At 41.7% G+C, this 8,348-nt stretch overlaps 1 pseudogene; it reads left to right on the top strand.

The window, feature by feature from the left end:
- The first annotated feature begins 527 nt into the window (after nt 1–527).
- On the top strand, nt 528–1,094 carry LOC100752025 (annotated as a pseudogene).
- Nucleotides 1,095–8,348: the final 7,254 nt, after the last annotated feature.

Genomic DNA, 8,348 nt, shown 5'->3' with positions numbered 1-8,348 from the left:
GGGCAGTGACATCTAAGCAAAGAGAAAACCACACACAGCCATAGATGCAAGAGCAAAGCATACAGATATAAAGAGCATCATGTCATGGGTGTGAGGGGATCAGGAAATGTAAAGGGGTGACTGAGAAGATAAGCTAAAGGCAACACTTGCATATTGAATACACACCAGTGGGAATTTGAGTACACAGTATAGAAAAATTCTGCTGTAAGCCAGGAGCTAATACCAAGGTCAGATTTCCTTCACAGGAAGACTCTGGAAGAGAAGCGAAGGCTGAAGACTGGGATTTCCAAGGCCTTGGAAACAACAGCACCAAGGAGAAAGAGACTACTTAATCCTATTCAGGGATGGCTTTCTAGGCTTACCCCAGGTTAGAATCACAAAATTCATCCACAGCTACAGAATTTCTCTCAACATCCACAAGGCAGGGCCGGGCAGGGCCGGGCCGGGCCGGGTCAGGGCGGGGCCGATGATCTTGTGAGCCTCGTTGTCCCCGGATGCTGCGGGACACCAGGCAGGCCACTGGCACCATGAAGATCTGGACTTCGGAGCACGTCTCTGACCATCCATGGGAAATGCAGAAGTACCCCAACCCCATGAATCCCAGTGTAGTGGGCATTGACGTGCTGGACAGAAATGTGTATCCCTCTGGAAAGCTGCACAGTCACAGACTTCTCAGCAGAGTGGGACCTGCCTTCCATTGTGAAGTCTCTTATTGGTGCCACGAGAACAAAAACGTATGTACAGGAGCACTCAGGGCCGACCCGGTAAAGAAGACAATGGAACTCAAGTCCACCAACATCTCATTTACAAATATGGTCTCTGTAGACGAGAGGCTCACCTACAAGCTGCACCCCCAGTACCCAGAGAAAACTGTCCTGACCCAGGAAGCCATCATCACCGTGAAAGGGGTCATCTTCAGCAGCTACTCTGAAGGACTCATGGCAAGCACCATATCTTCCAACACTAACAAAGGCCAAGACGCAATGGAATGGGTGATACATAAACTGAACGCTGAGATTGAAGACTTGGCAGCATCAGCAAGAGGAAGAATACGGACACCAATGGTGGCCGCGGCAGCCATGGTGGAAAAATGACAATGGAGATGGGTGTGCAGCTACAGGGCCCCCGGGACTCTCCAAGCTGGCATTATATTTTTTTGTAATTTAAAATATAGGGCTATTTTAGGTAGAGTTTATTATTATTATTATTATTATTATTATTATTATTATTATTATTATTAGCTGGGGTAAAGCTGTGACGTTTGATGAAAACCAAAGATGGAGAATTTCTAAATCAAAGTGATCGTCTGAGGTGGAAGGGCTTGAGGGAGCTGACTGGAGAGTCTTGTGTTTGTGTGAACAATTCACAGGTTTGTTTGTTGTTTAAGTACTTAGAAGAAATTGATGTTTACCTCAAGTCTCCTTAGGTAGAATCTTAGAGCCTGTCAGGGACTGGAAAAGTATCTGGGTGTGGAACAACCAGAAAAAAAGGCCAGCCACCCTCAAGTCCACACAGTTGCCCGCTGCTGTGAACTGGAACCACCTGCCTGAGGAACTTACTTTAAAAAGAGAAACTGTATAATTTCAAATGCCATTAATTTGTATAAAATAACTTGCCCTCCTGGAAGCCAGTGTTTGGATTTGATACTTAAATGATATTTTTGGAGTGCAAATTAGCGCTAAGGGGATATATGACCCCAGCAAAAAAAAAAAAAAAAAAAAAAAAATAGTATTTTATTGTATTAACAGGTACTGTATTAATTGGCCAAAGTTTTGTGACTTAGTGAAGGCATTCCCTTCCTTGGAAAAAAACAAAAACAAAAAACAAAAAACCATCCACAAGGCACAATCTTCCCCTTAGTCATCATGTTTTCTTCTAGTATGAGATTCATGGAATAGATACTACAAACTCCTATCTCTTGTTTTCTGGATTTCTGGCTTTTTTCTCAGAACTTCATCTTCTGCAGATGGCACTTTGATATTATTTGATTAGCCTTCCAAAAGTATCTGCTAACTTCTCCTTGGATTGTGACCCAGAGTAGCTCAGAATGCTGCCCCTGTTACATCTTTTTATAGAGGGATGGAATCTACCAACTGGTGTCTTCATAATAGGCTGATCATCAGTTTCATATTTCTAAGAATGGTATTAGTCTGGTTCTCCAGAGAAACCAATAAAAGCCAACACAATTTTTATATGCATACACATGGGGACAAGGCTGACCCAAATGAGTATACAAAGACTGAAAAGTAGCAAAACCTACAGACTAAAAAGCGAGGATCCAGGAGTGTGGTGATATATTACTTATGATTTATTAAAGCTTGCCTGAGGATTCAGAAAGCAAAGCCATCCACAAGCCTTAGAAACCAGGCACACACCTATAATCCCAGGACTCAGGATTAAGAGGTAGACAGATCTCTGTTCAAGACCACACTGAGCTACACGAAATTGATCCAGTCCCAAAAAGAAACAACTCAAACAAAGATGATCTCAACACTTGGAATCACATAACTAATCCTAGGACTCATGAGCAGTATTTAAGACAGGAAGAAGATCTCAGAGCTGACATTCATTCTCTAGCTACAATGATTCTCTAGCTACATTGAAGTCTTAGGATTCTCCAGCCAACACTGACTGAGGAGTCTGAAGTTTGGTGGAGCCAGGATCGACTTTCAGTCTGAAGTAGAGTAAAAACTAGTGACCAGCTGCTTTGCTCCTCCGATCTTCAGCTTGTGCTTTGAACCCCAGTATCAGTCTCTGGGTCTTTTATTTACCATGCTAGACACGAGAACCCATTGTATAGCTCCAGTCTGAACCCAAAGGCTAAGAGCCAAGATGATGGTTGGCTCCAGTTTAAGACTAAAGCAGAAGTGAGAATGACCCATATCCCAACTCAAACACAGTCGGAAAGATATAGAACGCTTGCTTATTTATCCTTTATTTCCTTGTGGTATTTAGAGAATTGGGTGACACTCAACCACCTTAAGGAAGGGGGTCTCTGGAGAGGAAATGTTAGCCATGCCCTCTTGGGGGATGGCACAGGTGATGAAGACCACGCACACTAGGGCATGGTCAGAGTGATGTAGCAAGACCTTAAATATGAGAGTCACACACAGGCGCCTCTCTCTGTTCCATGGTCATCTGATTGTAGGGGACTGACTTCGTCACGTGAGTACTCTCCTATTAAACATCTGTTCATCAAACTTGCTCTGACTCCTTAAGGGTAAGTGTTAATTGCGCCCCACTATATTTTGGTGTCACGAGTGGGATTCCAGGTAGCATAATATGGTTCGAGACCACGTGTCTCAGCCAGGTGGAAAGTGAATCACCTGTCCCAGTCCCCAAGAGGGTATGGCTAACATTTCCCCTACAGATCTCCTTTCTGTATTTAAAATATTCATCTCATTCAAAAATACCTTTACAGACACACCAGATATTTGGGCACTAGAACCAGTCAAACTGATACCTAAATTAACTACCATAGAAACGATGATGACCTCAGTCATATTTAGAGGTTCTGGACATACTGCCTTCTGCAACTGCACTATTTAACAGGGTGGCTATGTGCTTGGATTGAGAAGAACTGTAATAGCAAAACATCATGTTTCAAAGACTTAGAATATAACTGAAAAGATAAAATGGCTCATTGTCATGGTCAATATTGAGTGCCAATGTAGTGAAAATATTTAGACATCTGGTAACACATTATTTATTTTTTTCAATGCTTCAATGGGCATTGGACTGATTCCTTCATCTGTGAAGAGACAACCCTGTGGTTTGGCAGTCCTAAGTCTGTTTGCAAGTTATCTCCAGAAAAAAATGAACTTGTGAGTTGGTGATTGAGTGCAGAGTATCTATCTTCAGTGTGAGTGGACACTGTCCAATCAGTTGGAAGTCCAGATGGAATAAAAGGGTGGAAAAATAAAATCTTGCTCTTTGTCTTATCTCTCCTACTGTTAGATGTCAGGGTTCCAAGTTCCACATTTGGTCCTGGAAATCATTCCAGCGAGTCCCCAGCCCTGCCTACAGGCTGTCCCACTTTGGTTTTAGTCTGAGACTTAAGACAACATCTTCTTTGATTCTAAAGGCTTTAAATTGGACTGAGTCATACTATCACTTCCATAGGGAAGTCTTAAGCTGTAAGGCCTTTGGACTTTGATTGAGATACCAGTAGCTGTCGTCAATTTGCATCATTCAATCTTGAAGTAAGCCAGCCTACCAACTTCCATAACTTTTTAAATTTGCTTCCAGAGTACTCCTAGTTGTGAATGTCCCATGATGGGTCTTAGGTACCATAACCATGTGAGCTGGTTCAATTTCAATCTATCTCTATCTCTCATCACTCCTCTAAAATTCCCTGGTAAAAATCAATATTTAGAATATTTACATTAATTACATAATAATTTTAACATATTGGCATAAATAAGAAGCATCATTAAAATTCATTTTATCCACCTCCTTTTGATTTTTTGAATGTGGCTAATCAACAATTTCAAATCAATGATGAGGTTCATATCTGGCTTCCATTAGAAATAAAGGAACCAGTTATCAAAGGAGAGAATGGCATCCAAAGTCCAGATTAAATAGTTTAAATTTCAGGAAAGTTTTAATTTCAATAAATCAAATGAGCTAATGAAGAAAATTAAAAATTAGCAAATGACTTATGTGCAGTTCATATTTTTGGTGTATAAGGTCACTGTGGTCACCACATGCAGGGTATTTGCCTCAGCTTTATAAGTTAGACCCATGTCCTCCCTAGATAGAAGAGCCTGTTCTCTGGCTCAGGAATTGCTCTGTTTATTTTCCTGCAGTCTGTCGGCAATGGGTATCTGGTTATGGAAATAATGTATGATGCCTACTATCTACATTCTTACCCCTTTGGCACAGATATATCCCACTCAAGAGAGACAGCAGCTGTCTCTGAAGCAATACTGTTTCTCTCTAATCAAATATTCTGAAGTTTGTGGATTTGTTTTCTTTTTCAAGACAAGGTTTCTCTGTGTAGCCCTGACTGTCCTGTAACTTGCTCTGTAGACCAGGCTGAAGTCAAACTCACAGAGATCTGCCTTTCTCTGCCTCCTGAGTGATGAAGGCTAATGCTACCACACTCAGCAAGCTTTTGTTTCAACCAGATAAAATCCCAACATTGCAGGATTTTGGCCAGAGGCCCCACTTCCCATATTACTGAACAAACAATTAGGCTTCCTTTTCCTTTGTTTGCTTTTTCTAGGCACTGAGAAGTAACAGAATTAATTCCCTGTGCTGACAAAATTTCAAATCCATTTGTAAACACTGGATTGAATCATAAATGGTCCTTGAGAGGTCATATATAATTAAGAGCTCTTTTGATTTCACTTAAGCAAGAAGTCCCTAATACTAGCACTGATGGAGGTATGCCTTTATAGACCTACAGGCAACTCTAAGTATCCACCTGGAATCTTGGCAAAGGTTCCAAGCATGACGCAAGATGCTGGGGAAAGTGTGCAGGGAGTAGAGGAAGATGGAGCTGAAAGGATGAAACAAAAGCCACAGTGAGGCTGCCATATCATGGAGGGGCCACAGACCATCACGAGTTGGCTTGACTGAGTCCTGGCACACTGCAATTCACAGAGATCTTGATTAAGTCAGTCATCAACCAGCCATCACTGCCTTCCTTGCCACAACACTTTTACCATAAGAATCTTTCGTGGCTTATTCAATGACACCCCCGTCCAACTAGTTATTCTCTGATATACCTCGGGGAAAACATTGATAATGAAACTCTGAACCCAGCATCATTTATGGATCATTTCTTTTTTATAATTGTAATTAGACCAATTTTAAACTAGAAACAATGTCAATCCCAATTCCCTCTCCCTTCCCTCCTCCCCTAACCCCCCCACTGACTCCGTATCCCAACCCCTTTCTGCTCCCCAGAAGCAGAAGGGTGAGGCCTTCCATGGGGGATCTACAACGCCTGTACTATCATCTAGAGAAGGGCCTAGACCCTCCCCCATGTGTCTAGGCTGAGAGAGTAACCCTCTATGTGGAATGGACTCCCAAAGTCCATTAGTGTACTAGGGATTAATACTGATCCACTACCAGAGGTCCCATAGATTTCCCAGTCCTCCAAACTGACAACCTTGTTCAGGGGGTCTGGAACAGTCCTATGCTGGTTTCCCAGCTATCAGTCTGGGGTCCATGAGCTCCCCCTTGTTCAGATCATCTGTTTCTGTGGGTTTCTCCAACCTGGTCTTGACCCCTTTGCTCATCACCCCTCCCTCTCTGCAACTGGATTCCAGAATTCAGCTCAGTATTTAGTGTGGGTGTCCGCTTCTGTTTCCATCAGCTACTGGATGAAGGCTCCAGGATAGCAGATAAGGTAGTCATCAACCTCATTATCGGAGAAGGGAATTTAAGGCAGCCTCTACTATTGCTTAGATTGTTAGTTGGGGTCAAACTTGTAGATCTCTGGACATTTCCCTAGTGCCAGAATTCTCTTTAAACCTATAATGACTCCCTCGATTATGGTATCTCTTTTCTTGCTCTCCTCTATTCTTCCCCTGACTAGATCTTATTATTGACCATTTCTTTCCTGAGGTTGCTAGAGATTCAGTTTCTCTGCCTCCATGCCCAGTTACCTCCAACCAATGTCCTACTTTCCAAATTTGTCCATAGGCTACTATGAAAGACTATTGAAATGAAATATAGGAAATCAATAAGATACACAATAGGTGAGTCCTGGGAGGAGATAAGAGATTGTCATGAGAGCTACTGTGAAGAATGTGGAGAGAGATGACCCAATGCAAAGAAGTCAAGCTGGGAAGATGTTGTGGATACACGTGGTGGTTTAAATGAGAAATATCCCCCAGAAGTTCATGTTTAAATACAGTACCCAGTTAGTGACACTGTTTGGGGACATTATAGAATCTTTAAGAGGTAGAAACTTTCTGAGAGATATTGGTCATATAATTGGCCTTGAGGGTTTATATTCTATTCTTCCTGTCTGCTTCCTGTGTATAGAGAAAATATTGTCTCTCTGCTTCCTGTTCCTGCTGACAAGCCTTCTTTATCACTATGGACACCATCCATCTGGAACTGTAAGCCCAAATAAGCCGGTTGTTTTTGGTCATAGTATTTTATCATGGCAGCAGAATAGTACAACACTACTGAGACAGATTAAGAATATTAAGGAATTAATGTCTCAAAAGTTCATTTTCCCCATGTGTATATAAATTACACTTCAAATGTGCAAGGATCTGAGACCAAGATGTCCTAGTGGTGGCTATGAGAACTCCAGGAACAACCTTCCAAGTCATGATAACTCTGTGAAGAGGCCTCACTGAAGGTGGAGGTAAAATTGGAGTTACTGAAATGATCAGGAAAATAAGTTGGACTCAGCACAAATTCACATGCTGTGGCAGTTCCTGAGATCTACCCATCCAATGTTTGTTATCCCTTCTCTCTCGTTAACAGAATCACTTCAGAGAAAATGAAATGCACCAGCTAGGTAGTTATATATCTCCACCTCCCTTGCAGCTAGAAGTGGTGTACCCATATGCCACAATTGTGGTCAATGAGACACAACAGAAAGACCTCTAGGGTATTTGGAAAAGTTGTATTTCCAGTTCACAGTATTGTTTCATCCTGTAGTTAAACACCCTGTCATGGAACAGTATGGCTTTTCCACCCAACGTAAAAAATGAGGATGAAAGTCAGAAGCCAAAAGTGCCAAGGCAAAAAAAGGTGTAAACATAAAGATGTCAATCCTCATGAGTCATCCTTCATACTCTCCTCTCTGACACCTAGTTCCATGAAAATATGTAAAAATCCCCTCCTTCTTTAATCCATTCTTTCTCCGATTTTGTTATTTGCATCCTGACAAGTAAACATCACCTAATGAAAGCTAGGTAGAGAAACTGTAAAATACTTAAATTAGTGACTCCCTGCTTCTTAAAATGCAGAGTTGTATGTTAGTTGTTGGTCCATACAGGAAAAATTCCTACCTTACAAATCCAGATCCTGTGACTACAGCTGAGTTTGGACTCCCTGGAGGATTAGATATACCTGAGAAACTCTCTGCAGAGATTTAACACAAATTTCAGAAATAAATGGGAAGATACAGAGGTTTGTATAAGATTTACAATCATATTTAGGATGTGCTACAGAAATGCTACATGTATAAAGTGACACTAAGATAATCTTTAACACCCCAGGAGGGTGGATGTGCCTTGCCTGGAACTAAAAGATATTTGTGAACATGAGACTGTAAGGATTGCAAGTTCTGGTATAGACAGCCTGGGGCTTATAAGTAAACTAATATGTGCACAGACATCCATTGAATGACAAAGCCCAAACCAGCCCAAACCATG

Source organism: Cricetulus griseus (genome assembly GCF_003668045.3).
Source record: "Cricetulus griseus strain 17A/GY chromosome 1 unlocalized genomic scaffold, alternate assembly CriGri-PICRH-1.0 chr1_1, whole genome shotgun sequence".
Lineage (NCBI taxonomy): Eukaryota > Metazoa > Chordata > Mammalia > Rodentia > Cricetidae > Cricetulus > Cricetulus griseus.
The sequence above is the reverse complement of the archived record's forward strand: the minus strand, read 5'-3'. Positions and strand labels throughout refer to the sequence as shown.